This window comes from Triturus cristatus, chromosome 12 (genome assembly GCF_964204655.1).
Source record: "Triturus cristatus chromosome 12, aTriCri1.1, whole genome shotgun sequence".
NCBI classification, from domain to species: domain Eukaryota; kingdom Metazoa; phylum Chordata; class Amphibia; order Caudata; family Salamandridae; genus Triturus; species Triturus cristatus.
Genome location: NC_140595.1, coordinates 662,384,468 through 662,409,968, shown reverse-complemented (window position 1 = coordinate 662,409,968; position 25,501 = coordinate 662,384,468). Strand labels below are relative to the sequence as shown.

The 25,501-nt window shown below is 41.8% G+C and overlaps 23 non-coding genes across 23 annotated transcripts; 5 read left to right on the top strand and 18 right to left on the bottom strand.

Annotated features, from left to right (window-relative positions):
* Positions 1 to 940: 940 nt before the first annotated feature.
* TRNAT-UGU (transfer RNA threonine (anticodon UGU)) lies at positions 941 to 1,012 on the bottom strand. The gene has a single exon. It is a non-coding gene; the product is annotated as a tRNA-Thr (tRNA).
* Positions 1,013 to 2,197: 1,185 nt separating this feature from the next.
* TRNAS-GCU (transfer RNA serine (anticodon GCU)) lies at positions 2,198 to 2,279 on the bottom strand. The gene has a single exon. It is a non-coding gene; the product is annotated as a tRNA-Ser (tRNA).
* A 412-nt stretch (positions 2,280 to 2,691) lies between these two features.
* On the top strand, positions 2,692 to 2,786 carry TRNAI-UAU (transfer RNA isoleucine (anticodon UAU)). The gene is made up of 2 exons: positions 2,692 to 2,729; positions 2,751 to 2,786. It is a non-coding gene; the product is annotated as a tRNA-Ile (tRNA).
* Positions 2,787 to 3,960: 1,174 nt separating this feature from the next.
* Positions 3,961 to 4,032, bottom strand: TRNAT-UGU (transfer RNA threonine (anticodon UGU)). The gene has a single exon. It is a non-coding gene; the product is annotated as a tRNA-Thr (tRNA).
* A 589-nt stretch (positions 4,033 to 4,621) lies between these two features.
* On the bottom strand, positions 4,622 to 4,703 carry TRNAS-GCU (transfer RNA serine (anticodon GCU)). The gene has a single exon. It is a non-coding gene; the product is annotated as a tRNA-Ser (tRNA).
* A 412-nt stretch (positions 4,704 to 5,115) lies between these two features.
* TRNAI-UAU (transfer RNA isoleucine (anticodon UAU)) lies at positions 5,116 to 5,210 on the top strand. The gene is made up of 2 exons: positions 5,116 to 5,153; positions 5,175 to 5,210. It is a non-coding gene; the product is annotated as a tRNA-Ile (tRNA).
* Positions 5,211 to 6,370: 1,160 nt separating this feature from the next.
* On the bottom strand, positions 6,371 to 6,442 carry TRNAT-UGU (transfer RNA threonine (anticodon UGU)). Its single transcript has one exon. It is a non-coding gene; the product is annotated as a tRNA-Thr (tRNA).
* A 1,185-nt stretch (positions 6,443 to 7,627) lies between these two features.
* TRNAS-GCU (transfer RNA serine (anticodon GCU)) lies at positions 7,628 to 7,709 on the bottom strand. The gene has a single exon. It is a non-coding gene; the product is annotated as a tRNA-Ser (tRNA).
* Positions 7,710 to 8,121: 412 nt separating this feature from the next.
* On the top strand, positions 8,122 to 8,216 carry TRNAI-UAU (transfer RNA isoleucine (anticodon UAU)). Its single transcript has 2 exons — positions 8,122 to 8,159; positions 8,181 to 8,216. It is a non-coding gene; the product is annotated as a tRNA-Ile (tRNA).
* A 1,163-nt stretch (positions 8,217 to 9,379) lies between these two features.
* Positions 9,380 to 9,451, bottom strand: TRNAT-UGU (transfer RNA threonine (anticodon UGU)). Its single transcript has one exon. It is a non-coding gene; the product is annotated as a tRNA-Thr (tRNA).
* Positions 9,452 to 11,803: 2,352 nt separating this feature from the next.
* On the bottom strand, positions 11,804 to 11,875 carry TRNAT-UGU (transfer RNA threonine (anticodon UGU)). Its single transcript has one exon. It is a non-coding gene; the product is annotated as a tRNA-Thr (tRNA).
* Positions 11,876 to 12,464: 589 nt separating this feature from the next.
* TRNAS-GCU (transfer RNA serine (anticodon GCU)) lies at positions 12,465 to 12,546 on the bottom strand. The gene has a single exon. It is a non-coding gene; the product is annotated as a tRNA-Ser (tRNA).
* A 1,682-nt stretch (positions 12,547 to 14,228) lies between these two features.
* On the bottom strand, positions 14,229 to 14,300 carry TRNAT-UGU (transfer RNA threonine (anticodon UGU)). Its single transcript has one exon. It is a non-coding gene; the product is annotated as a tRNA-Thr (tRNA).
* Positions 14,301 to 14,889: 589 nt separating this feature from the next.
* On the bottom strand, positions 14,890 to 14,971 carry TRNAS-GCU (transfer RNA serine (anticodon GCU)). Its single transcript has one exon. It is a non-coding gene; the product is annotated as a tRNA-Ser (tRNA).
* A 412-nt stretch (positions 14,972 to 15,383) lies between these two features.
* TRNAI-UAU (transfer RNA isoleucine (anticodon UAU)) lies at positions 15,384 to 15,478 on the top strand. The gene is made up of 2 exons: positions 15,384 to 15,421; positions 15,443 to 15,478. It is a non-coding gene; the product is annotated as a tRNA-Ile (tRNA).
* Positions 15,479 to 16,638: 1,160 nt separating this feature from the next.
* TRNAT-UGU (transfer RNA threonine (anticodon UGU)) lies at positions 16,639 to 16,710 on the bottom strand. The gene has a single exon. It is a non-coding gene; the product is annotated as a tRNA-Thr (tRNA).
* A 1,185-nt stretch (positions 16,711 to 17,895) lies between these two features.
* TRNAS-GCU (transfer RNA serine (anticodon GCU)) lies at positions 17,896 to 17,977 on the bottom strand. Its single transcript has one exon. It is a non-coding gene; the product is annotated as a tRNA-Ser (tRNA).
* A 412-nt stretch (positions 17,978 to 18,389) lies between these two features.
* TRNAI-UAU (transfer RNA isoleucine (anticodon UAU)) lies at positions 18,390 to 18,484 on the top strand. Its single transcript has 2 exons — positions 18,390 to 18,427; positions 18,449 to 18,484. It is a non-coding gene; the product is annotated as a tRNA-Ile (tRNA).
* Positions 18,485 to 19,644: 1,160 nt separating this feature from the next.
* TRNAT-UGU (transfer RNA threonine (anticodon UGU)) lies at positions 19,645 to 19,716 on the bottom strand. Its single transcript has one exon. It is a non-coding gene; the product is annotated as a tRNA-Thr (tRNA).
* A 2,352-nt stretch (positions 19,717 to 22,068) lies between these two features.
* TRNAT-UGU (transfer RNA threonine (anticodon UGU)) lies at positions 22,069 to 22,140 on the bottom strand. The gene has a single exon. It is a non-coding gene; the product is annotated as a tRNA-Thr (tRNA).
* Positions 22,141 to 22,729: 589 nt separating this feature from the next.
* TRNAS-GCU (transfer RNA serine (anticodon GCU)) lies at positions 22,730 to 22,811 on the bottom strand. Its single transcript has one exon. It is a non-coding gene; the product is annotated as a tRNA-Ser (tRNA).
* A 1,682-nt stretch (positions 22,812 to 24,493) lies between these two features.
* Positions 24,494 to 24,565, bottom strand: TRNAT-UGU (transfer RNA threonine (anticodon UGU)). Its single transcript has one exon. It is a non-coding gene; the product is annotated as a tRNA-Thr (tRNA).
* Positions 24,566 to 25,154: 589 nt separating this feature from the next.
* On the bottom strand, positions 25,155 to 25,236 carry TRNAS-GCU (transfer RNA serine (anticodon GCU)). The gene has a single exon. It is a non-coding gene; the product is annotated as a tRNA-Ser (tRNA).
* Positions 25,237 to 25,501: the final 265 nt, after the last annotated feature.

Here is a 25,501-nt window from a genome sequence, read left to right as displayed (position 1 = left end):
TGTAGAATAATAAATATGATGAAAACTGTGTTCTCACATGATAACCATAAACTGAAGAGCTGCAAAAAATGCTGTATCAGCTACTTACAATAAAAGGTGACTCGAAAAAACTAGCAAAAGAAGAGCATCATCATATTAAAGGTTCTATTCACCATCTTGAGTTGCACCATAGCAGCTTATGGTGCTTTTCTGTTCAGAGTGTGCCTCCAATCCCACATTCATTTTTAATTTCTTTGCAGTTTAAAAACCAACAATTACTGCTCGAAGTTCACTTTTCAAAACCATTCAACCTATTAAATGTATTTCTCTAACCTATGAATGTGGTCCATGTTCACTTTTCCTCATCTTCATCTCGATACTCCTTTCCCAGAAACCAGGTTCACTTCTTCATTCAACCCACCCATCCAAAGTCACCAAATCTTTGAAGCAAGTCTGCCTATTCTCCCTTTCTCTCTATGTACAAGATACCTTGTATCATTTGAATGGACAGCAGGAGAGAAGGATATTTATGGTGAGTGGGGGTGGGGTTTTGAGGAGTAACCTCATTTGCCTAAGAGCCGGGGTATCTGGGAAAAAAAGTATTTTATGGGGGAAGACTTTCACATCTCCTTGGTGAAATTTGTAGGGCCTTATAACATCCTTTCTGTGGATGCAGATTCAGTCGGAACAGAGGTCCTAGTCCTAGCTCTGCCTTTCAAAGGAACTGTAAATATGCATGGCTTATTTGGCTTTGCCCGGCAGGGTGAGAATGGCGTTTGTCAGGCGTTCGTCAGGCGATCGGAAGTGGTGAGGCAATAATTTATAATTCAATGATCTTCATGATATTTTCTTGATAATATGAAAGCAGGAAAGGGAAGCTTGGCAATAAGCAATCCTAAAGCAAGGTGTGACTTCCGGGAAGAATGACTTGAAAACAACATACAGAAAGACTCATGTAAAAAGGCCCTGATGAGGCTTGAACTCATGACCCCTGGTTTACAAGACCAGTGCTCTGCCACTGAGCTACAAGGCCAGTCTGCACGCAGGATGTAAATTGCAACATGTATTCTTACTGAGGTATGAATATATCTATGATTTTGAGACTCTGTATGGAAACGTAGTTGCATATGAATGTCCACGTGCGCGCACACATTGAAGACCATGCTTAAGGCACTTTTTTTGGAAGTATGAAAAACTACATTTTCATATGAGAAAATAAGAGTTTTCGCATTCAAGACCATACCGATAGCTCTAGTTAGTATGTCTGCAATCAGTGACATATAGAGAACCCACTTATTAGAAGTGATCTGTCTCTGTGGGGCAGACATATGTTAACAGTCATTCATTTGAGACGGCCTAAACTTTAGGAGTAAGAGCTGCTTTCTTATCAATCTATTTATCCAAACTGGTTAATAAGTAGGCCTGGGCGAAGCACTACGCTACGCTCGCGTAGTTTGCGAAGTTCGCGCTACTTCGCACTACGCGAACTGCACGTAGCACAGTGCGAACACGCGTAGCATAGTGTTGCGTAGTGCTGCGGTCATTTTTTGCTTGCTCGCGGTCCTCAATGTCAAGTTGGCGACCGCGAGCAAGCAAAATGACATCCTGGCGAGACTTTTTCCTTGTTCGCGATCGCGAGCATGGAAAATAAACCTCCCGGCGAGATTCCCAACGCGAGAAGGTCAGGTTTCTCATTGCGAGGGGTCGCGTATGCTCGCGACCGCTCGCGATGAGAAACTACCAGTTCGCGTTGAGAAAGCTGCAGCTCGAGTAAAAATCTACTCGAGCAGCAGAAAACTACAGCTCGCACTGTGCAAGATGCCATTTTCAATGATTGCACAGTGCCGGTTGCTTGTCCGCACTGTGCAATCATTGAAAACAACATCTTGCACAGTGCGAACATGTTACTTCGCAGTTCGCGAAGTGCTACGCGTAGCTCGCGTAGTGCGAACTTCACTTTGCGTAGCTTCGCGAAGTGCTACTTCGCGAACTACGCCCACCCTTATTAATAAGCCAGGAGTGAGTGAAAGGCAATCCTCTGGAAACTCCATGAAAGATCTAATTTCTATTACGCACAAAATACTTCACTTTATTTGACATATTTGTTAAAATGGAACAGTCAGATGATCCCATCTAGCGGATCCTGGCTCTGTCTTGAAAGAGAGTGTAATTATACTACAAGAAATGCTGGCCATCAAAAGAGACTCTGATGGCTTTCCGACGAAGGTGGGATTCGAACCCACGCGTGCAGAGCACAATGGATTAGCAGTCCATCGCCTTAACCACTCGGCCACCTCGTCTGCCCTACAGCCCCATCTGAAACCTTGCTTCACAAAAGGTACTGAAGTGTCAATATACTGTACCTAAAAAAGAAAAAAACAGCTGAGGCAAGATCTCACATTCCACGTCTTCCCCCAATCAGGGACCTACATTTCATTTTTGGGAAATTCTTACTATGTGCTAATTACAAATATTCATAAGATTCCCCTAGACTTTGTCAGAACTGTCAAGATATAATTCTATGGGGTTTTGAATAGACAGAGCATATGTTATAGGACAATTATAGAATCTATTCCGTTTGGACTGTATTTTTAATAGTCATGATAACATGCTAGCATGTGAGTCGATCTTGCACAGTGAATGATGGAGCAGTGTCTGTCATCTACTTGGTCAGCTGTAGATGGCTCACCTGGGGAGATGTGAAAAGAGAGAGCTCCAGTGGCGCAATCGGTTAGCGCGCGGTACTTATACAGCAGTACTTGCACTGAGCCATGCCGAGGTTGTGAGTTCGAGCCTCACCTGGAGCAGCCGTGTTGTTTTTCATAAACCATTTCACAAAAAGTAAAGTTTAAACTCAGAGTATGGACGGCCCTTGCTAGAGAGTCTTTACTTCTTATAGGATCTACGTGTCCTACTCCTCTGGGTGCCAAATATCACATATCCTCCGCGATGCTCAGTTTAAACATTCCATGATGTGCCATCTTGCATTTCATGCAAACACCACATCAGTGCATTTAAAAATACATTTGTAGAATAATAAATATGATGAAAACTGTGTTCTCACATGATAACCATAAACTGAAGAGCTGCAAAAAATGCTGTATCAGCTACTTACAATAAAAGGTGACTCGAAAAAACTAGCAAAAGAAGAGCATCATCATATTAAAGGTTCTATTCACCATCTTGAGTTGCACCATAGCAGCTTATGGTGCTTTTCTGCTCAGAGTGTGCCTCCAATCCCACATTCATTTTTAATTTCTTTGCAGTTTAAAAACCAACAATTACTGCTCGAAGTTCACTTTTCAAAACCATTCAACCTATTAAATGTATTTCTCTAACCTATGAATGTGGTCCATGTTCACTTTTCCTCATCTTCATCTCGATACTCCTTTCCCAGAAACCAGGTTCACTTCTTCATTCAACCCACCCATCCAAGGTCACCAAATCTTTGAAGCAAGTCTGCCTATTCTCCCTTTCTCTCTATGTACAAGATACCTTGTATCATTTGAATGGACAGCAGGAGAGAAGGATATTTATGGTGAGTGGGGGTGGGGTTTTGAGGAGTAACCTCATTTGCCTAAGAGCCGGGGTATCTGGGAAAAAAAGTATTTTATGGGGGAAGACTTTCACATCTCCTTGGTGAAATTTGTAGGGCCTTATAACATCCTTTCTGTGGATGCAGATTCAGTCGGAACAGAGGTCCTAGTCCTCGCTCTGCCTTTCAAAGGAACTGTAAATATGCATGGCTTATTTGGCTTTGCCCGGCAGGGCTTGCCCGGCAGGGTGAGAATGGCGTTTGTCAGGCGTTCGTCAGGCGATCGGAAGGGGTGAGGCAATAATTTATAATTCAATGATCTTCATGATATTTTCTTGATAATATGAAAGCAGGAAAGGGAAGCTTGGCAATAAGCAATCCTAAAGCAAGGTGTGACTCCAGGGAAGAATGACTTGAAAACAAAATACAGAAAGACTCATGTACAAAGGCCCTGATGAGGCTTGAACTCATGACCCCTGGTTTACAAGACCAGTGCTCTGCCACTGAGCTACAAGGCCAGTCTGCACACAGGATGTAAATTGCAACATGTATTCTTACTGAGGTATGAATATATCTATGATTTTGAGACTCTGTATGGAAACGTAGTTGCATATGAATGTCCACGTGCGCGCACACATTGAAGACCATGCTTAAGGCACTTTTTTTGGAAGTATGAAAAACTACATTTTCATATGAGAAAATAAGAGTTTTCGCATTCAAGACCATACCGATAGCTCTAGTTAGTATGTCTGCAATCAGTGACATATAGAGAACCCACTTATTAGAAGTGATCTGTCTCTGTGGGGCAGACATATGTTAACAGTCATTCATTTGAGACGGCCTAAACTTTAGGAGTAAGAGCTGCTTTCTTATCAATCTATTTATCCAAACTGGTTCATAAGCCAGGAGTGAGTGAAAGGCAATCCTCTGGAAACTCCATGAAAGATCTAATTTCTATTACGCACAAAATACTTCACTTTATTTGACATATTTGTTAAAATGGAACAGTCAGATGATCCCATCTAGTGGATCCTGGCTCTGTCTTGAAAGAGAGTGTAATTATACTACAAGAAATGCTGGCCATCAAAAGAGACTCTGATGGCTTTCCGACGAAGGTGGGATTCGAACCCACGCGTGCAGAGCACAATGGATTAGCAGTCCATCGCCTTAACCACTCGGCCACCTCGTCTGCCCTACAGCCCCATCTGAAACCTTGCTTCACAAAAGGTACTGAAGTGTCAATATACTGTACCTAAAAAAGAAAAAAACAGCTGAGGCAAGATCTCACATTCCACGTCTTCCCCCAATCAGGGACCTACATTTCATTTTTGGGAAATTCTTACTATGTGCTAATTACAAATATTCATAAGATTCCCCTAGACTTTGTCAGAACTGTCAAGATATAATTCTATGGGGTTTTGAATAGACAGAGCATATGTTATAGGACAATTATAGAATCTATTCCGTTTGGACTGTATTTTTAATAGTCATGATAACATGCTAGCATGTGAGTCGATCTTGCACAGTGAATGATGGAGCAGTGTCTGTCATCTACTTGGTCAGCTGTAGATGGCTCACCTGGGGAGATGTGAAAAGAGAGAGCTCCAGTGGCGCAATCGGTTAGCGCGCGGTACTTATACAGCAGTACTTGCACTGAGCCATGCCGAGGTTGTGAGTTCGAGCCTCACCTGGAGCAGCCGTGTTGTTTTTCATAAACCATTTCACAAAAAGTAAAGTTTAAACTCAGAGTATGGACGGCCCTTGCTAGAGAGTCTTTACTTCTTATAGGATCTACGTGTCCTACTCCTCTGGGTGCCAAATATCACATATCCTCCGCGATGCTCAGTTTAAACATTCCATGATGTGCCATCTTGCATTTCATGCAAACACCACATCAGTGCATTTAAAAATACATTTGTAGAATAATAAATATGATGAAAACTGTGTTCTCACATGATAACCATAAACTGAAGAGCTGCAAAAAATGCTGTATCAGCTACTTACAATAAAAGGTGACTCGAAAAAACTAGCAAAAGAAGAGCATCATCATATTAAAGGTTCTATTCACCATCTTGAGTTGCACCATAGCAGCTTATGGTGCTTTTCTGTTCAGAGTGTGCCTCCAATCCCACATTCATTTTTAATTTCTTTGCAGTTTAAAAACCAACAATTACTGCTCGAAGTTCACTTTTCAAAACCATTCAACCTATTAAATGTATTTCTCTAACCTATGAATGTGGTCCATGTTCACTTTTCCTCATCTTCATCTCGATACTCCTTTCCCAGAAACCAGGTTCACTTCTTCATTCAACCCACCCATCCAAAGTCACCAAATCTTTGAAACAAGTCTGCCTATTCTCCCTTTCTCTCTATGTACAAGATACCTTGTATCATTTGAATGGACAGCAGGAGAGAAGGATATTTATGGTGAGTGGGGGTGGGGTTTTGAGGAGTAACCTCATTTGCCTAAGAGCCGGGGTATCTGGGAAAAAAAGTATTTTATGGGGGAAGACTTTCACATCTCCTTGGTGAAATTTGTAGGGCCTTATAACATCCTTTCTGTGGATGCAGATTCAGTCGGAACAGAGGTCCTAGTCCTAGCTCTGCCTTTCAAAGGAACTGTAAATATGCATGGCTTATTTGGCTTTGCCCGGCAGGGTGAGAATGGCGTTTGTCAGGCGTTCGTCAGGCGATCGGAAGTGGTGAGGCAATAATTTATAATTCAATGATCTTCATGATATTTTCTTGATAATATGAAAGCAGGAAAGGGAAGCTTGGCAATAAGCAATCCTAAAGCAAGGTGTGACTTCCGGGAAGAATGACTTGAAAACAACATACAGAAAGACTCATGTAAAAAGGCCCTGATGAGGCTTGAACTCATGACCCCTGGTTTACAAGACCAGTGCTCTGCCACTGAGCTACAAGGCCAGTCTGCACGCAGGATGTAAATTGCAACATGTATTCTTACTGAGGTATGAATATATCTATGATTTTGAGACTCTGTATGGAAACGTAGTTGCATATGAATGTCCACGTGCGCGCACACATTGAAGACCATGCTTAAGGCACTTTTTTTGGAAGTATGAAAAACTACATTTACATATGAGAAAATAAGAGTTTTCGCATTCAAGACCATACCGATAGCTCTAGTTAGTATGTCTGCAATCAGTGACATATAGAGAACCCACTTATTAGAAGTGATCTGTCTCTGTGGGGCAGACATATGTTAACAGTCATTCATTTGAGACGGCCTAAACTTTAGGAGTAAGAGCTGCTTTCTTATCAATCTATTTATCCAAACTGGTTAATAAGTAGGCCTGGGCGAAGCACTACGCTACGCTCGCGTAGTTTGCGAAGTTCGCGCTACTTCGCACTACGCGAACTGCACGTAGCACAGTGCGAACACGCGTAGCATAGTGTTGCGTAGTGCTGCGGTCATTTTTTGCTTGCTCGCGGTCCTCAATGTCAAGTTGGCGACCGCGAGCAAGCAAAATGACATCCTGGCGAGACTTTTTCCTTGTTCGCGATCGCGAGCATGGAAAATAAACCTCCCGGCGAGATTCCCAACGCGAGAAGGTCAGGTTTCTCATTGCGAGGGGTCGCGTATGCTCGCGACCGCTCGCGATGAGAAACTACCAGTTCGCGTTGAGAAAGCTGCAGCTCGAGTAAAAATCTACTCGAGCAGCAGAAAACTACAGCTCGCACTGTGCAAGATGCCATTTTCAATGATTGCACAGTGCCGGTTGCTTGTCCGCACTGTGCAATCATTGAAAACAACATCTTGCACAGTGCGAACATGTTACTTCGCAGTTCGCGAAGTGCTACGCGTAGCTCGCGTAGTGCGAACTTCACTTTGCGTAGCTTCGCGAAGTGCTACTTCGCGAACTACGCCCACCCTTATTAATAAGCCAGGAGTGAGTGAAAGGCAATCCTCTGGAAACTCCATGAAAGATCTAATTTCTATTACGCACAAAATACTTCACTTTATTTGACATATTTGTTAAAATGGAACAGTCAGATGATCCCATCTAGCGGATCCTGGCTCTGTCTTGAAAGAGAGTGTAATTATACTACAAGAAATGCTGGCCATCAAAAGAGACTCTGATGGCTTTCCGACGAAGGTGGGATTCGAACCCACGCGTGCAGAGCACAATGGATTAGCAGTCCATCGCCTTAACCACTCGGCCACCTCGTCTGCCCTACAGCCCCATCTGAAACCTTGCTTCACAAAAGGTACTGAAGTGTCAATATACTGTACCTAAAAAAGAAAAAAACAGCTGAGGCAAGATCTCACATTCCACGTCTTCCCCCAATCAGGGACCTACATTTCATTTTTGGGAAATTCTTACTATGTGCTAATTACAAATATTCATAAGATTCCCCTAGACTTTGTCAGAACTGTCAAGATATAATTCTATGGGGTTTTGAATAGACAGAGCATATGTTATAGGACAATTATAGAATCTATTCCGTTTGGACTGTATTTTTAATAGTCATGATAACATGCTAGCATGTGAGTCGATCTTGCACAGTGAATGATGGAGCAGTGTCTGTCATCTACTTCGTCAGCTGTAGATGGCTCACCTGGGGAGATGTGAAAAGAGAGAGCTCCAGTGGCGCAATCGGTTAGCGCGCGGTACTTATACAGCAGTACTTGCACTGAGCCATGCCGAGGTTGTGAGTTCGAGCCTCACCTGGAGCAGCCGTGTTGTTTTTCATAAACCATTTCACAAAAAGTAAAGTTTAAACTCAGAGTATGGACGGCCCTTGCTAGAGAGTCTTTACTTCTTATAGGATCTACGTGTCCTACTCCTCTGGGTGCCAAATATCACATATCCTCCGCGATGCTCAGTTTAAACATTCCATGATGTGCCATCTTGCATTTCATGCAAACACCACATCAGTGCATTTAAAAATACATTTGCAGAATAATAAATATGATGAAAACTGTGTTCTCACATGATAACCATAAACTGAAGAGCTGCAAAAAATGCTGTATCAGCTACTTACAATAAAAGGTGACTCGAAAAAACTAGCAAAAGAAGAGCATCATCATATTAAAGGTTCTATTCACCATCTTGAGTTGCACCATAGCAGCTTATGGTGCTTTTCTGCTCAGAGTGTGCCTCCAATCCCACATTCATTTTTAATTTCTTTGCAGTTTAAAAACCAACAATTACTGCTCGAAGTTCACTTTTCAAAACCATTCAACCTATTAAATGTATTTCTCTAACCTATGAATGTGGTCCATGTTCACTTTTCCTCATCTTCATCTCGATACTCCTTTCCCAGAAACCAGGTTCACTTCTTCATTCAACCCACCCATCCAAGGTCACCAAATCTTTGAAGCAAGTCTGCCTATTCTCCCTTTCTCTCTATGTACAAGATACCTTGTATCATTTGAATGGACAGCAGGAGAGAAGGATATTTATGGTGAGTGGGGGTGGGGTTTTGAGGAGTAACCTCATTTGCCTAAGAGCCGGGGTATCTGGGAAAAAAAGTATTTTATGGGGGAAGACTTTCACATCTCCTTGGTGAAATTTGTAGGGCCTTATAACATCCTTTCTGTGGATGCAGATTCAGTCGGAACAGAGGTCCTAGTCCTCGCTCTGCCTTTCAAAGGAACTGTAAATATGCATGGCTTATTTGGCTTTGCCCGGCAGGGCTTGCCCGGCAGGGTGAGAATGGCGTTTGTCAGGCGATCGGAAGGGGTGAGGCAATAATTTATAATTCAATGATCTTCATGATATTTTCTTGATAATATGAAAGCAGGAAAGGGAAGCTTGGCAATAAGCAATCCTAAAGCAAGGTGTGACTCCAGGGAAGAATGACTTGAAAACAAAATACAGAAAGACTCATGTAAAAAGGCCCTGATGAGGCTTGAACTCATGACCCCTGGTTTACAAGACCAGTGCTCTGCCACTGAGCTACAAGGCCAGTCTGCACACAGGATGTAAATTGCAACATGTATTCTTACTGAGGTATGAATATATCTATGATTTTGAGACTCTGTATGGAAACGTAGTTGCATATGAATGTCCACGTGCGCGCACACATTGAAGACCATGCTTAAGGCACTTTTTTTGGAAGTATGAAAAACTACATTTTCATATGAGAAAATAAGAGTTTTCGCATTCAAGACCATACCGATAGCTCTAGTTAGTATGTCTGCAATCAGTGACATATAGAGAACCCACTTATTAGAAGTGATCTGTCTCTGTGGGGCAGACATATGTTAACAGTCATTCATTTGAGACGGCCTAAACTTTAGGAGTAAGAGCTGCTTTCTTATCAATCTATTTATCCAAACTGGTTCATAAGCCAGGAGTGAGTGAAAGGCAATCCTCTGGAAACTCCATGAAAGATCTAATTTCTATTACGCACAAAATACTTCACTTTATTTGACATATTTGTTAATATGGAACAGTCAGATGATCCCATCTAGCGGATCCTGGCTCTGTCTTGAAAGAGAGTGTAATTATACTACAAGAAATGCTGGCCATCAAAAGAGACTCTGATGGCTTTCCGACGAAGGTGGGATTCGAACCCACGCATGCAGAGCACAATGGATTAGCAGTCCATCGCCTTAACCACTCGGCCACCTCGTCTGCCCTACAGCCCCATCTGAAACCTTGCTTCACAAAAGGTACTGAAGTGTCAATATACTGTACCTAAAAAAGAAAAAAACAGCTGAGGCAAGATCTCACATTCCACGTCTTCCCCCAATCAGGGACCTACATTTCATTTTTGGGAAATTCTTACTATGTGCTAATTACAAATATTCATAAGATTCCCCTAGACTTTGTCAGAACTGTCAAGATATAATTCTATGGGGTTTTGAATAGACAGAGCATATGTTATAGGACAATTATAGAATCTATTCCGTTTGGACTGTATTTTTAATAGTCATGATAACATGCTAGCATGTGAGTCGATCTTGCACAGTGAATGATGGAGCAGTGTCTGTCATCTACTTGGTCAGCTGTAGATGGCTCACCTGGGGAGATGTGAAAAGAGAGAGCTCCAGTGGCGCAATCGGTTAGCGCGCGGTACTTATACAGCAGTACTTGCACTGAGCCATGCCGAGGTTGTGAGTTCGAGCCTCACCAGGAGCAGCCGTGTTGTTTTTCATAAACCATTTCACAAAAAGTAAAGTTTAAACTCAGAGTATGGACGGCCCTTGCTAGAGAGTCTTTACTTCTTATAGGATCTACGTGTCCTACTCCTCTGGGTGCCAAATATCACATATCCTCCGCGATGCTCAGTTTAAACATTCCATGATGTGCCATCTTGCATTTCATGCAAACACCACATCAGTGCATTTAAAAATACATTTGTAGAATAATAAATATGATGAAAACAGTGTTCTCACATGATAACCATAAACTGAAGAGCTGCAAAAAATGCTGTATCAGCTACTTACAATAAAAGGTGACTCGAAAAAACTAGCAAAAGAAGAGCATCATCATATTAAAGGTTCTATTCACCATCTTGAGTTGCACCATAGCAGCTTATGGTGCTTTTCTGCTCAGAGTGTGCCTCCAATCCCACATTCATTTTTAATTTCTTTGCAGTTTAAAAACCAACAATTACTGCTCGAAGTTCACTTTTCAAAACCATTCAACCTATTAAATGTATTTCTCTAACCTATGAATGTGGTCCATGTTCACTTTTCCTCATCTTCATCTCGATACTCCTTTCCCAGAAACCAGGTTCACTTCTTCATTCAACCCACCCTTCCAAGGTCACCAAATCTTTGAAGCAAGTCTGCCTATTCTCCCTTTCTCTCTATGTACAAGATACCTTGTATCATTTGAATGGACAGCAGGAGAGAAGGATATTTATGGTGAGTGGGGGTGGGGTTTTGAGGAGTAACCTCATTTGCCTAAGAGCCGGGGTATCTGGGAAAAAAAGTATTTTATGGGGGAAGACTTTCACATCTCCTTGGTGAAATTTGTAGGGCCTTATAACATCCTTTCTGTGGATGCAGATTCAGTCGGAACAGAGGTCCTAGTCCTCGCTCTGCCTTTCAAAGGAACTGTAAATATGCATGGCTTATTTGGCTTTGCCCGGCAGGGCTTGCCCGGCAGGGTGAGAATGGCGTTTGTCAGGCGTTCGTCAGGCGATCGGAAGGGGTGAGGCAATAATGTATAATTCAATGATCTTCATGATATTTTCTTGATAATATGAAAGCAGGAAAGGGAAGCTTGGCAATAAGCAATCCTAAAGCAAGGTGTGACTCCAGGGAAGAATGACTTGAAAACAACATACAGAAAGACTCATGTAAAAAGGCCCTGATGAGGCTTGAACTCATGACCCCTGGTTTACAAGACCAGTGCTCTGCCACTGAGCTACAAGGCCAGTCTGCACGCAGGATGTAAATTGCAACATGTATTCTTACTGAGGTATGAATATATCTATGATTTTGAGACTCTGTATGGAAACGTAGTTGCATATGAATGTCCACGTGCGCGCACACATTGAAGACCATGCTTAAGGCACTTTTTTTGGAAGTATGAAAAACTACATTTTCATATGAGAAAATAAGAGTTTTCGCATTCAAGACCATACCGATAGCTCTAGTTAGTATGTCTGCAATCAGTGACATATAGAGAACCCACTTATTAGAAGTGATCTGTCTCTGTGGGGCAGACATATGTTAACAGTCATTCATTTGAGAAGGCCTAAACTTTAGGAGTAAGAGCTGCTTTCTTATCAATCTATTTATCCAAACTGGTTAATAAGCCAGGAGTGAGTGAAAGGCAATCCTCTGGAAACTCCATGAAAGATCTAATTTCTATTACGCACAAAATACTTCACTTTATTTGACATATTTGTTAAAATGGAACAGTCAGATGATCCCATCTAGTGGATCCTGGCTCTGTCTTGAAAGAGAGTGTAATTATACTACAAGAAATGCTGGCCATCAAAAGAGACTCTGATGGCTTTCCGACGAAGGTGGGATTCGAACCCACGCGTGCAGAGCACAATGGATTAGCAGTCCATCGCCTTAACCACTCGGCCACCTCGTCTGCCCTACAGCCCCATCTGAAACCTTGCTTCACAAAAGGTACTGAAGTGTCAATATACTGTACCTAAAAAAGAAAAAAACAGCTGAGGCAAGATCTCACATTCCACGTCTTCCCCCAATCAGGGACCTACATTTCATTTTTGGGAAATTCTTACTATGTGCTAATTACAAATATTCATAAGATTCCCCTAGACTTTGTCAGAACTGTCAAGATATAATTCTATGGGGTTTTGAATAGACAGAGCATATGTTATAGGACAATTATAGAATCTATTCCGTTTGGACTGTATTTTTAATAGTCATGATAACATGCTAGCATGTGAGTCGATCTTGCACAGTGAATGATGGAGCAGTGTCTGTCATCTACTTGGTCAGCTGTAGATGGCTCACCTGGGGAGATGTGAAAAGAGAGAGCTCCAGTTTACGCAATAGGTTAGCGCGCGGTACTTATACAGCAGTACTTGCACTGAGCCATGCCGAGGTTGTGAGTTCGAGCCTCACCTGTAGCAGCTGTGTTGATTTTCATAAACCATTTCACAAAAAGTAAAGTTTAAACTCAGAGTATGGACGGCCCTTGCTAGAGAGTCTTTACTTCTTATAGGATCTACGTGTCCTACTCCTCTGGGTGCCAAATATCACATATCCTCCGCGATGCTCAGTTTAAACATTCCATGATGTGCCATCTTGCATTTCATGCAAACACCACATCAGTGCATTTAAAAATACATTTGTAGAATAATAAATATGATGAAAACAGTGTTCTCACATGATAACCATAAACTGAAGAGCTGCAAAAAATGCTGTATCAGCTACTTACAATAAAAGGTGACTCGAAAAAACTAGCAAAAGAAGAGCATCATCATATTAAAGGTTCTATTCACCATCTTGAGTTGCACCATAGCAGCTTATGGTGCTTTTCTGCTCAGAGTGTGCCTCCAATCCCACATTAATTTTTAATTTCTTTGCAGTTTAAAAACCAACAATTACTGCTCGAAGTTCACTTTTCAAAACCATTCAACCTATTAAATGTATTTCTCTAACATATGAATGTGGTCCATGTTCACTTTTCCTCATCTTCATCTCGATACTCCTTTCCCAGAAACCAGGTTCACTTCTTCATTCAACCCACCCATCCAAGGTCACCAAATCTTTGAAGCAAGTCTGCCTATTCTCCCTTTCTCTCTATGTACAAGATACCTTGTATCATTTGAATGGACAGCAGGAGAGAAGGATATTTATGGTGAGTGGGGGTGGGGTTTTGAGGAGTAACCTCATTTGCCTAAGAGCCGGGGGATCTGGGAAAAAAAGTATTTTATGGGGGAAGACTTTCACATCTCCTTGGTGAAATTTGTAGGGCCTTATAACATCCTTTCTGTGGATGCAGATTCAGTCGGAACAGAGGTCCTAGTCCTCGCTCTGCCTTTCAAAGGAACTGTAAATATGCATGGCTTATTTGGCTTTGCCCGGCAGGGCTTGCCCGGCATGGTGAGAATGGCGTTTGTCAGGCGTTCGTCATGCGATCGGAAGGGGTGAGGCAATAATGTATAATTCAATGATCTTCATGATATTTTCTTGATAATATGAAAGCAGGAAAGGGAAGCTTGGCAATAAGCAATCCTAAAGCAAGGTGTGACTCCAGGGAAGAATGACTTGAAAACAACATACAGAAAGACTCATGTAAAAAGGCCCTGATGAGGCTTGAACTCATGACCCCTGGTTTACAAGACCAGTGCTCTGCCACTGAGCTACAAGGCCAGTCTGCACGCAGGATGTAAAATGCAACATGTATTCTTACTGAGGTATGAATATATCTATGATTTTGAGACTCTGTATGGAAACGTAGTTGCATATGAATGTCCACGTGCGCGCACACATTGAAGACCATGCTTAAGGCACTTTTTTTGGAAGTATGAAAAACTACATTTTCATATGAGAAAATAAGAGTTTTCGCATTCAAGACCATACCGATAGCTCTAGTTAGTATGTCTGCAATCAGTGACATATAGAGAACCCACTTATTAGAAGTGATCTGTCTCTGTGGGGCAGACATATGTTAACAGTCATTCATTTGAGACGGCCTAAACTTTAGGAGTAAGAGCTGCTTTCTTATCAATCTATTTATCCAAACTGGTTAATAAGCCAGGAGTGAGTGAAAGGCAATCCTCTGGAAACTCCATGAAAGATCTAATTTCTATTACGCACAAAATACTTCACTTTATTTGACATATTTGTTAAAATGGAACAGTCAGATGATCCCATCTAGTGGATCATGGCTCTGTCTTGAAAGAGAGTGTAATTATACTACAAGAAATGCTGGCCATCAAAAGAGACTCTGATGGCTTTCCGACGAAGGTGGGATTCGAACCCACGCGTGCAGAGCACAATGGATTAGCAGTCCATCGCCTTAACCACTCGGCCACCTCGTCTGCCCTACAGCCCCATCTGAAACCTTGCTTCACAAAAGGTACTGAAGTATCAATATACTGTACCTAAAAAAGAAAAAAACAGCTGAGGCAAGATCTCACATTCCACGTCTTCCCCCAATCAGGGACCTACATTTCATTTTTGGGAAATTCTTACTATGTGCTAATTACAAATATTCATAAGATTCCCCTAGACTTTGTCAGAACTGTCAAGATATAATTCTATGGGGTTTTGAATAGACAGAGCATATGTTATAGGACAATTATAGAATCTATTCCGTTTGGACTGTATTTTTAATAGTCATGATAACATGCTAGCATGTGAGTCGATCTTGCACAGTGAATGATGGAGCAGTGTCTGTCATATACTTGGTCAGCTGTAGATGGCTCACCTGGGGAGATGTGAAAAGAGAGAGCTCCAGTGGCGCAATCGGTTAGCGCGCGGTACTTATACAGCAGTACTTGCACTGAGCCATGCCGAGGTTGTGAGTTCGAGCCTCACCTGGAGCAGCCGTGTTGTTTTTCATAAACCATTTCACAAAAAGTAAAGTTTAAACCCAGAGTATGGACGGCCCTTGCTAGAGAGTCTTTACTTCTTATAGGATCTACGTGTCCTACTCCTCTGGGTGCCAAATATCACATATCCTCCGCGATGCTCAGTTTAAACATTCCATGATGTGCCATCTTGCATTTCATGCAAACACCACATCAGTGCATTTAAAAATACATTTGTAGAATAATAAATATGATGAAAACTGTGTTCTCACATGATAACCATAAACTGAAGAGCTGCAAAAAATGCTGTATCAGCTACTTACAATAAAAGGTGACTCGAAAAAACTAGCAAAAGAAGAGCATCATCATATTAAAGGTTCTATTCACCATCTTGAGTTGCACCATAGCAGCTTATGGTGCTTTTCTGTTCAGAGTGTGCCTCCAATCCCACATTCATTTTTAATTTCTTTGCAGTTTAAAAACCAACAATTACTGCTCGAAGTTCACTTTTCAAAACCATTCAACCTATTAAATGTATTTCTCTAACCTATGAATGTGGTCCATGTTCACTTTTCCTCATCTTCATCTCGATACTCCTTTCCCAGAAACCAGGTTCACTTCTTCATTCAACCCACCCATCCAAAGTCACCAAATCTTTGAAGCAAGTCTGCCTATTCTCCCTTTCTCTCTATGTACAAGATACCTTGTATCATTTGAATGGACAGCAGGAGAGAAGGATATTTATGGTGAGTGGGGGTGGGGTTTTGAGGAGTAACCTCATTTGCCTAAGAGCCGGGGTATCTGGGAAAAAAAGTATTTTATGGGGGAAGACTTTCACATCTCCTTGGTGAAATTTGTAGGGCCTTATAACATCCTTTCTGTGGATGCAGATTCAGTCGGAACAGAGGTCCTAGTCCTAGCTCTGCCTTTCAAAGGAACTGTAAATATGCATGGCTTATTTGGCTTTGCCCGGCAGGGTGAGAATGGCGTTTGTCAGGCGTTCGTCAGGCGATCGGAAGTGGTGAGGCAATAATTTATAATTCAATGATCTTCATGATATTTTCTTGATAATATGAAAGCAGGAAAGGGAAGCTTGGCAATAAGCAATCCTAAAGCAAGGTGTGACTTCCGGGAAGAATGACTTGAAAACAACATACAGAAAGACTCATGTAAAAAGGCCCTGATGAGGCTTGAACTCATGACCCCTGGTTTACAAGACCAGTGCTCTGCCACTGAGCTACAAGGCCAGTCTGCACGCAGGATGTAAATTGCAACATGTATTCTTACTGAGGTATGAATATATCTATGATTTTGAGACTCTGTATGGAAACGTAGTTGCATATGAATGTCCACGTGCGCGCACACATTGAAGACCATGCTTAAGGCACTTTTTTTGGAAGTATGAAAAACTACATTTTCATATGAGAAAATAAGAGTTTTCGCATTCAAGACCATACCGATAGCTCTAGTTAGTATGTCTGCAATCAGTGACATATAGAGAACCCACTTATTAGAAGTGATCTGTCTCTGTGGGGCAGACATATGTTAACAGTCATTCATTTGAGACGGCCTAAACTTTAGGAGTAAGAGCTGCTTTCTTATCAATCTATTTATCCAAACTGGTTAATAAGTAGGCCTGGGCGAAGCACTACGCTACGCTCGCGTAGTTTGCGAAGTTCGCGCTACTTCGCACTACGCGAACTGCACGTAGCACAGTGCGAACACGCGTAGCATAGTGTTGCGTAGTGCTGCGGTCATTTTTTGCTTGCTCGCGGTCCTCAATGTCAAGTTGGCGACCGCGAGCAAGCAAAATGACATCCTGGCGAGACTTTTTCCTTGTTCGCGATCGCGAGCATGGAAAATAAACCTCCCGGCGAGATTCCCAACGCGAGAAGGTCAGGTTTCTCATTGCGAGGGGTCGCGTATGCTCGCGACCGCTCGCGATGAGAAACTACCAGTTCGCGTTGAGAAAGCTGCAGCTCGAGTAAAAATCTACTCGCGCAGCAGAAAACTACAGCTCGCACTGTGCAAGATGCCATTTTCAATGATTGCACAGTGCCGGTTGCTTGTCCGCACTGTGCAATCATTGAAAACAACATCTTGCACAGTGCGAACATGTTACTTCGCAGTTCGCGAAGTGCTACGCGTAGCTCGCGTAGTGCGAACTTCACTTTGCGTAGCTTCGCGAAGTGCTACTTCGCGAACTACGCCCACCCTTATTAATAAGCCAGGAGTGAGTGAAAGGCAATCCTCTGGAAACTCCATGAAAGATCTAATTTCTATTACGCACAAAATACTTCACTTTATTTGACATATTTGTTAAAATGGAACAGTCAGATGATCCCATCTAGCGGATCCTGGCTCTGTCTTGAAAGAGAGTGTAATTATACTACAAGAAATGCTGGCCATCAAAAGAGACTCTGATGGCTTTCCGACGAAGGTGGGATTCGAACCCACGCGTGCAGAGCACAATGGATTAGCAGTCCATCGCCTTAACCACTCGGCCACCTCGTCTGCCCTACAGCCCCATCTGAAACCTTGCTTCACAAAAGGTACTGAAGTGTCAATATACTGTACCTAAAAAAGAAAAAAACAGCTGAGGCAAGATCTCACATTCCACGTCTTCCCCCAATCAGGGACCTACATTTCATTTTTGGGAAATTCTTACTATGTGCTAATTACAAATATTCATAAGATTCCCCTAGACTTTGTCAGAACTGTCAAGATATAATTCTATGGGGTTTTGAATAGACAGAGCATATGTTATAGGACAATTATAGAATCTATTCCGTTTGGACTGTATTTTTAATAGTCATGATAACATGCTAGCATGTGAGTCGATCTTGCACAGTGAATGATGGAGCAGTGTCTGTCATCTACTTGGTCAGCTGTAGATGGCTCACCTGGGGAGATGTGAAAAGAGAGAGCTCCAGTGGCGCAATCGGTTAGCGCGCGGTACTTATACAGCAGTACTTGCACTGAGCCATGCCGAGGTTGTGAGTTCGAGCCTCACCTGGAGCAGCCGTGTTGTTTTTCATAAACCATTTCACAAAAAGTAAAGTTTAAACTCAGAGTATGGACGGCCCTTGCTAGAGAGTCTTTACTTCTTATAGGATCTACGTGTCCTACTCCTCTGGGTGCCAAATATCACATATCCTCTGCGATGCTCAGTTTAAACATTCCATGATGTGCCATCTTGCATTTCATGCAAACACCACATCAGTGCATTTAAAAATACATTTGTAGAATAATAAATATGATGAAAACTGTGTTCTCACATGATAACCATAAACTGAAGAGCTGCAAAAAATGCTGTATCAGCTACTTACAATAAAAGGTGACTCGAAAAAACTAGCAAAAGAAGAGCATCATCATATTAAAGGTTCTATTCACCATCTTGAGTTGCACCATAGCAGCTTATGGTGCTTTTCTGCTCAGAGTGTGCCTCCAATCCCACATTCATTTTTAATTTCTTTGCAGTTTAAAAACCAACAATTACTGCTCGAAGTTCACTTTTCAAAACCATTCAACCTATTAAATGTATTTCTCTAACCTATGAATGTGGTCCATGTTCACTTTTCCTCATCTTCATCTCGATACTCCTTTCCCAGAAACCAGGTTCACTTCTTCATTCAACCCACCCATCCAAAGTCACCAAATCTTTGAAGCAAGTCTGCCTATTCTCCCTTTCTCTCTATGTACAAGATACCTTGTATCATTTGAATGGACAGCAGGAGAGAAGGATATTTATGGTGAGTGGGGGTGGGGTTTTGAGGAGTAACCTCATTTGCCTAAGAGCCGGGGTATCTGGGAAAAAAAGTATTTTATGGGGGAAGACTTTCACATCTCCTTGGTGAAATTTGTAGGGCCTTATAACATCCTTTCTGTGGATGCAGATTCAGTCGGAACAGAGGTCCTAGTCCTAGCTCTGCCTTTCAAAGGAACTGTAAATATGCATGGCTTATTTGGCTTTGCCCGGCAGGGTGAGAATGGCGTTTGTCAAGCGTTCGTCAGGCGATCGGAAGTGGTGAGGCAATAATTTATAATTCAATGATCTTCATGATATTTTCTTGATAATATGAAAGCAGGAAAGGGAAGCTTGGCAATAAGCAATCCTAAAGCAAGGTGTGACTTCCGGGAAGAATGACTTGAAAACAACATACAGAAAGACTCATGTAAAAAGGCCCTGATGAGGCTTGAACTCATGACCCCTGGTTTACAAGACCAGTGCTCTGCCACTGAGCTACAAGGCCAGTCTGCACGCAGGATGTAAATTGCAACATGTATTCTTACTGAGGTATGAATATATCTATGATTTTGAGACTCTGTATGGAAACGTAGTTGCATATGAATGTCCACGTGCGCGCACACATTGAAGACCATGCTTAAGGCACTTTTTTTGGAAGTATGAAAAACTACATTTTCATATGAGAAAATAAGAGTTTTCGCATTCAAGACCATACCGATAGCTCTAGTTAGTATGTCTGCAATCAGTGACATATAGAGAACCCACTTATTAGAAGTGATCTGTCTCTGTGGGGCAGACATATGTTAACAGTCATTCATTTGAGACGGCCTAAACTTTAGGAGTAAGAGCTGCTTTCTTATCAATCTATTTATCCAAACTGGTTAATAAGCCAGGAGTGAGTGAAAGGCAATCCTCTGGAAACTCCATGAAAGATCTAATTTCTATTACGCACAAAATACTTCACTTTATTTGACATATTTGTTAAAATGGAACAGTCAGATGATCCCATCTAGCGGATCCTGGCTCTGTCTTGAAAGAGAGTGTAATTATACTACAAGAAATGCTGGCCATCAAAAGAGACTCTGATGGCTTTCCGACGAAGGTGGGATTCGAACCCACGCATGCAGAGCACAATGGATTAGCAGTCCATCGCCTTAACCACTCGGCCACCTCGTCTGCCCTACAGCCCCATCTGAAACCTTGCTTCACAAAAGGTACTGAAGTGTCAATATACTGTACCTAAAAAAGAAAAAAACAGCTGAGGCAAGATCTCACATTCCACGTCTTCCCCCAATCAGGGACCTACATTTCATTTTTGGGAAATTCTTACTATGTGCTAATTACAAATATTCATAAGATTCCCCTAGACTTTGTCAGAACTGTCAAGATATAATTCTATGGGGTTTTGAATAGACAGAGCATATGTTATAGGACAATTATAGAATCTATTCCGTTTGGACTGTATTTTTAATAGTCATGATAACATGCTAGCATGTGAGTCGATCTTGCACAGTGAATGATGGAGCAGTGTCTGTCATCTACTTGGTCAGCTGTAGATGGCTCACCTGGGGAGATGTGAAAAGAGAGAGCTCCAGTGGCGCAATCGGTTAGCGCGCGGTACTTATACAGCAGTACTTGCACTGAGCCATGCCGAGGTTGTGAGTTCGAGCCTCACCAGGAGCAGCCGTGTTGTTTTTCATAAACCATTTCACAAAAAGTAAAGTTTAAACTCAGAGTATGGACGGCCCTTGCTAGAGAGTCTTTACTTCTTATAGGATCTACGTGTCCTACTCCTCTGGGTGCCAAATATCACATATCCTCCGCGATGCTCAGTTTAAACATTCCATGATGTGCCATCTTGCATTTCATGCAAACACCACATCAGTGCATTTAAAAATACATTTGTAGAATAATAAATATGATGAAAACAGTGTTCTCACATGATAACCATAAACTGAAGAGCTGCAAAAAATGCTGTATCAGCTACTTACAATAAAAGGTGACTCGAAAAAACTAGCAAAAGAAGAGCATCATCATATTAAAGGTTCTATTCACCATCTTGAGTTGCACCATAGCAGCTTATGGTGCTTTTCTGCTCAGAGTGTGCCTCCAATCCCACATTCATTTTTAATTTCTTTGCAGTTTAAAAACCAACAATTACTGCTCGAAGTTCACTTTTCAAAACCATTCAACCTATTAAATGTATTTCTCTAACCTATGAATGTGGTCCATGTTCACTTTTCCTCATCTTCATCTCGATACTCCTTTCCCAGAAACCAGGTTCACTTCTTCATTCAACCCACCCTTCCAAGGTCACCAAATCTTTGAAGCAAGTCTGCCTATTCTCCCTTTCTCTCTATGTACAAGATACCTTGTATCATTTGAATGGACAGCAGGAGAGAAGGATATTTATGGTGAGTGGGGGTGGGGTTTTGAGGAGTAACCTCATTTGCCTAAGAGCCGGGGTATCTGGGAAAAAAAGTATTTTATGGGGGAAGACTTTCACATCTCCTTGGTGAAATTTGTAGGGCCTTATAACATCCTTTCTGTGGATGCAGATTCAGTCGGAACAGAGGTCCTAGTCCTCGCTCTGCCTTTCAAAGGAACTGTAAATATGCATGGCTTATTTGGCTTTGCCCGGCAGGGCTTGCCCGGCAGGGTGAGAATGGCGTTTGTCAGGCGTTCGTCAGGCGATCGGAAGGGGTGAGGCAATAATGTATAATTCAATGATCTTCATGATATTTTCTTGATAATATGAAAGCAGGAAAGGGAAGCTTGGCAATAAGCAATCCTAAAGCAAGGTGTGACTCCAGGGAAGAATGACTTGAAAACAACATACAGAAAGACTCATGTAAAAAGGCCCTGATGAGGCTTGAACTCATGACCCCTGGTTTACAAGACCAGTGCTCTGCCACTGAGCTACAAGGCCAGTCTGCACGCAGGATGTAAATTGCAACATGTATTCTTACTGAGGTATGAATATATCTATGATTTTGAGACTCTGTATGGAAACGTAGTTGCATATGAATGTCCACGTGCGCGCACACATTGAAGACCATGCTTAAGGCACTTTTTTTGGAAGTATGAAAAACTACATTTTCATATGAGAAAATAAGAGTTTTCGCATTCAAGACCATACCGATAGCTCTAGTTAGTATGTCTGCAATCAGTGACATATAGAGAACCCACTTATTAGAAGTGATCTGTCTCTGTGGGGCAGACATATGTTAACAGTCATTCATTTGAGAAGGCCTAAACTTTAGGAGTAAGAGCTGCTTTCTTATCAATCTATTTATCCAAACTGGTTAATAAGCCAGGAGTGAGTGAAAGGCAATCCTCTGGAAACTCCATGAAAGATCTAATTTCTATTACGCACAAAATACTTCACTTTATTTGACATATTTGTTAAAATGGAACAGTCAGATGATCCCATCTAGTGGATCCTGGCTCTGTCTTGAAAGAGAGTGTAATTATACTACAAGAAATGCTGGCCATCAAAAGAGACTCTGATGGCTTTCCGACGAAGGTGGGATTCGAACCCACGCGTGCAGAGCACAATGGATTAGCAGTCCATCGCCTTAACCACTCGGCCACCTCGTCTGCCCTACAGCCCCATCTGAAACCTTGCTTCACAAAAGGTACTGAAGTGTCAATATACTGTACCTAAAAAAGAAAAAAACAGCTGAGGCAAGATCTCACATTCCACGTCTTCCCCCAATCAGGGACCTACATTTCATTTTTGGGAAATTCTTACTATGTGCTAATTACAAATATTCATAAGATTCCCCTAGACTTTGTCAGAACTGTCAAGATATAATTCTATGGGGTTTTGAATAGACAGAGCATATGTTATAGGACAATTATAGAATCTATTCCGTTTGGACTGTATTTTTAATAGTCATGATAACATGCTAGCATGTGAGTCGATCTTGCACAGTGAATGATGGAGCAGTGTCTGTCATCTACTTGGTCAGCTGTAGATGGCTCACCTGGGGAGATGTGAAAAGAGAGAGCTCCAGTTTACGCAATAGGTTAGCGCGCGGTACTTATACAGCAGTACTTGCACTGAGCCATGCCGAGGTTGTGAGTTCGAGCCTCACCTGTAGCAGCTGTGTTGATTTTCATAAACCATTTCACAAAAAGTAAAGTTTAAACTCAGAGTATGGACGGCCCTTGCTAGAGAGTCTTTACTTCTTATAGGATCTACGTGTCCTACTCCTCTGGGTGCCAAATATCACATATCCTCCGCGATGCTCAGTTTAAACATTCCATGATGTGCCATCTTGCATTTCATGCAAACACCACATCAGTGCATTTAAAAATACATTTGTAGAATAATAAATATGATGAAAACAGTGTTCTCACATGATAACCATAAACTGAAGAGCTGCAAAAAATGCTGTATCAGCTACTTACAATAAAAGGTGACTCGAAAAAACTAGCAAAAGAAGAGCATCATCATATTAAAGGTTCTATTCACCATCTTGAGTTGCACCATAGCAGCTTATGGTGCTTTTCTGCTCAGAGTGTGCCTCCAATCCCACATTAATTTTTAATTTCTTTGCAGTTTAAAAACCAACAATTACTGCTCGAAGTTCACTTTTCAAAACCATTCAACCTATTAAATGTATTTCTCTAACATATGAATGTGGTCCATGTTCACTTTTCCTCATCTTCATCTCGATACTCCTTTCCCAGAAACCAGGTTCACTTCTTCATTCAACCCACCCATCCAAGGTCACCAAATCTTTGAAGCAAGTCTGCCTATTCTCCCTTTCTCTCTATGTACAAGATACCTTGTATCATTTGAATGGACAGCAGGAGAGAAGGATATTTATGGTGAGTGGGGGTGGGGTTTTGAGGAGTAACCTCATTTGCCTAAGAGCCGGGGGATCTGGGAAAAAAAGTATTTTATGGGGGAAGACTTTCACATCTCCTTGGTGAAATTTGTAGGGCCTTATAACATCCTTTCTGTGGATGCAGATTCAGTCGGAACAGAGGTCCTAGTCCTCGCTCTGCCTTTCAAAGGAACTGTAAATATGCATGGCTTATTTGGCTTTGCCCGGCAGGGCTTGCCCGGCATGGTGAGAATGGCGTTTGTCAGGCGTTCGTCATGCGATCGGAAGGGGTGAGGCAATAATGTATAATTCAATGATCTTCATGATATTTTCTTGATAATATGAAAGCAGGAAAGGGAAGCTTGGCAATAAGCAATCCTAAAGCAAGGTGTGACTCCAGGGAAGAATGACTTGAAAACAACATACAGAAAGACTCATGTAAAAAGGCCCTGATGAGGCTTGAACTCATGACCCCTGGTTTACAAGACCAGTGCTCTGCCACTGAGCTACAAGGCCAGTCTGCACGCAGGATGTAAAATGCAACATGTATTCTTACTGAGGTATGAATATATCTATGATTTTGAGACTCTGTATGGAAACGTAGTTGCATATGAATGTCCACGTGCGCGCACACATTGAAGACCATGCTTAAGGCACTTTTTTTGGAAGTATGAAAAACTACATTTTCATATGAGAAAATAAGAGTTTTCGCATTCAAGACCATACCGATAGCTCTAGTTAGTATGTCTGCAATCAGTGACATATAGAGAACCCACTTATTAGAAGTGATCTGTCTCTGTGGGGCAGACATATGTTAACAGTCATTCATTTGAGACGGCCTAAACTTTAGGAGTAAGAGCTGCTTTCTTATCAATCTATTTATCCAAACTGGTTAATAAGCCAGGAGTGAGTGAAAGGCAATCCTCTGGAAACTCCATGAAAGATCTAATTTCTATTACGCACAAAATACTTCACTTTATTTGACATATTTGTTAAAATGGAACAGTCAGATGATCCCATCTAGTGGATCATGGCTCTGTCTTGAAAGAGAGTGTAATTATACTACAAGAAATGCTGGCCATCAAAAGAGACTCTGATGGCTTTCCGACGAAGGTGGGATTCGAACCCACGCGTGCAGAGCACAATGGATTAGCAGTCCATCGCCTTAACCACTCGGCCACCTCGTCTGCCCTACAGCCCCATCTGAAACCTTGCTTCACAAAAGGTACTGAAGTATCAATATACTGTACCTAAAAAAGAAAAAAACAGCTGAGGCAAGATCTCACATTCCACGTCTTCCCCCAATCAGGGACCTACATTTCATTTTTGGGAAATTCTTACTATGTGCTAATTACAAATATTCATAAGATTCCCCTAGACTTTGTCAGAACTGTCAAGATATAATTCTATGGGGTTTTGAATAGACAGAGCATATGTTATAGGACAATTATA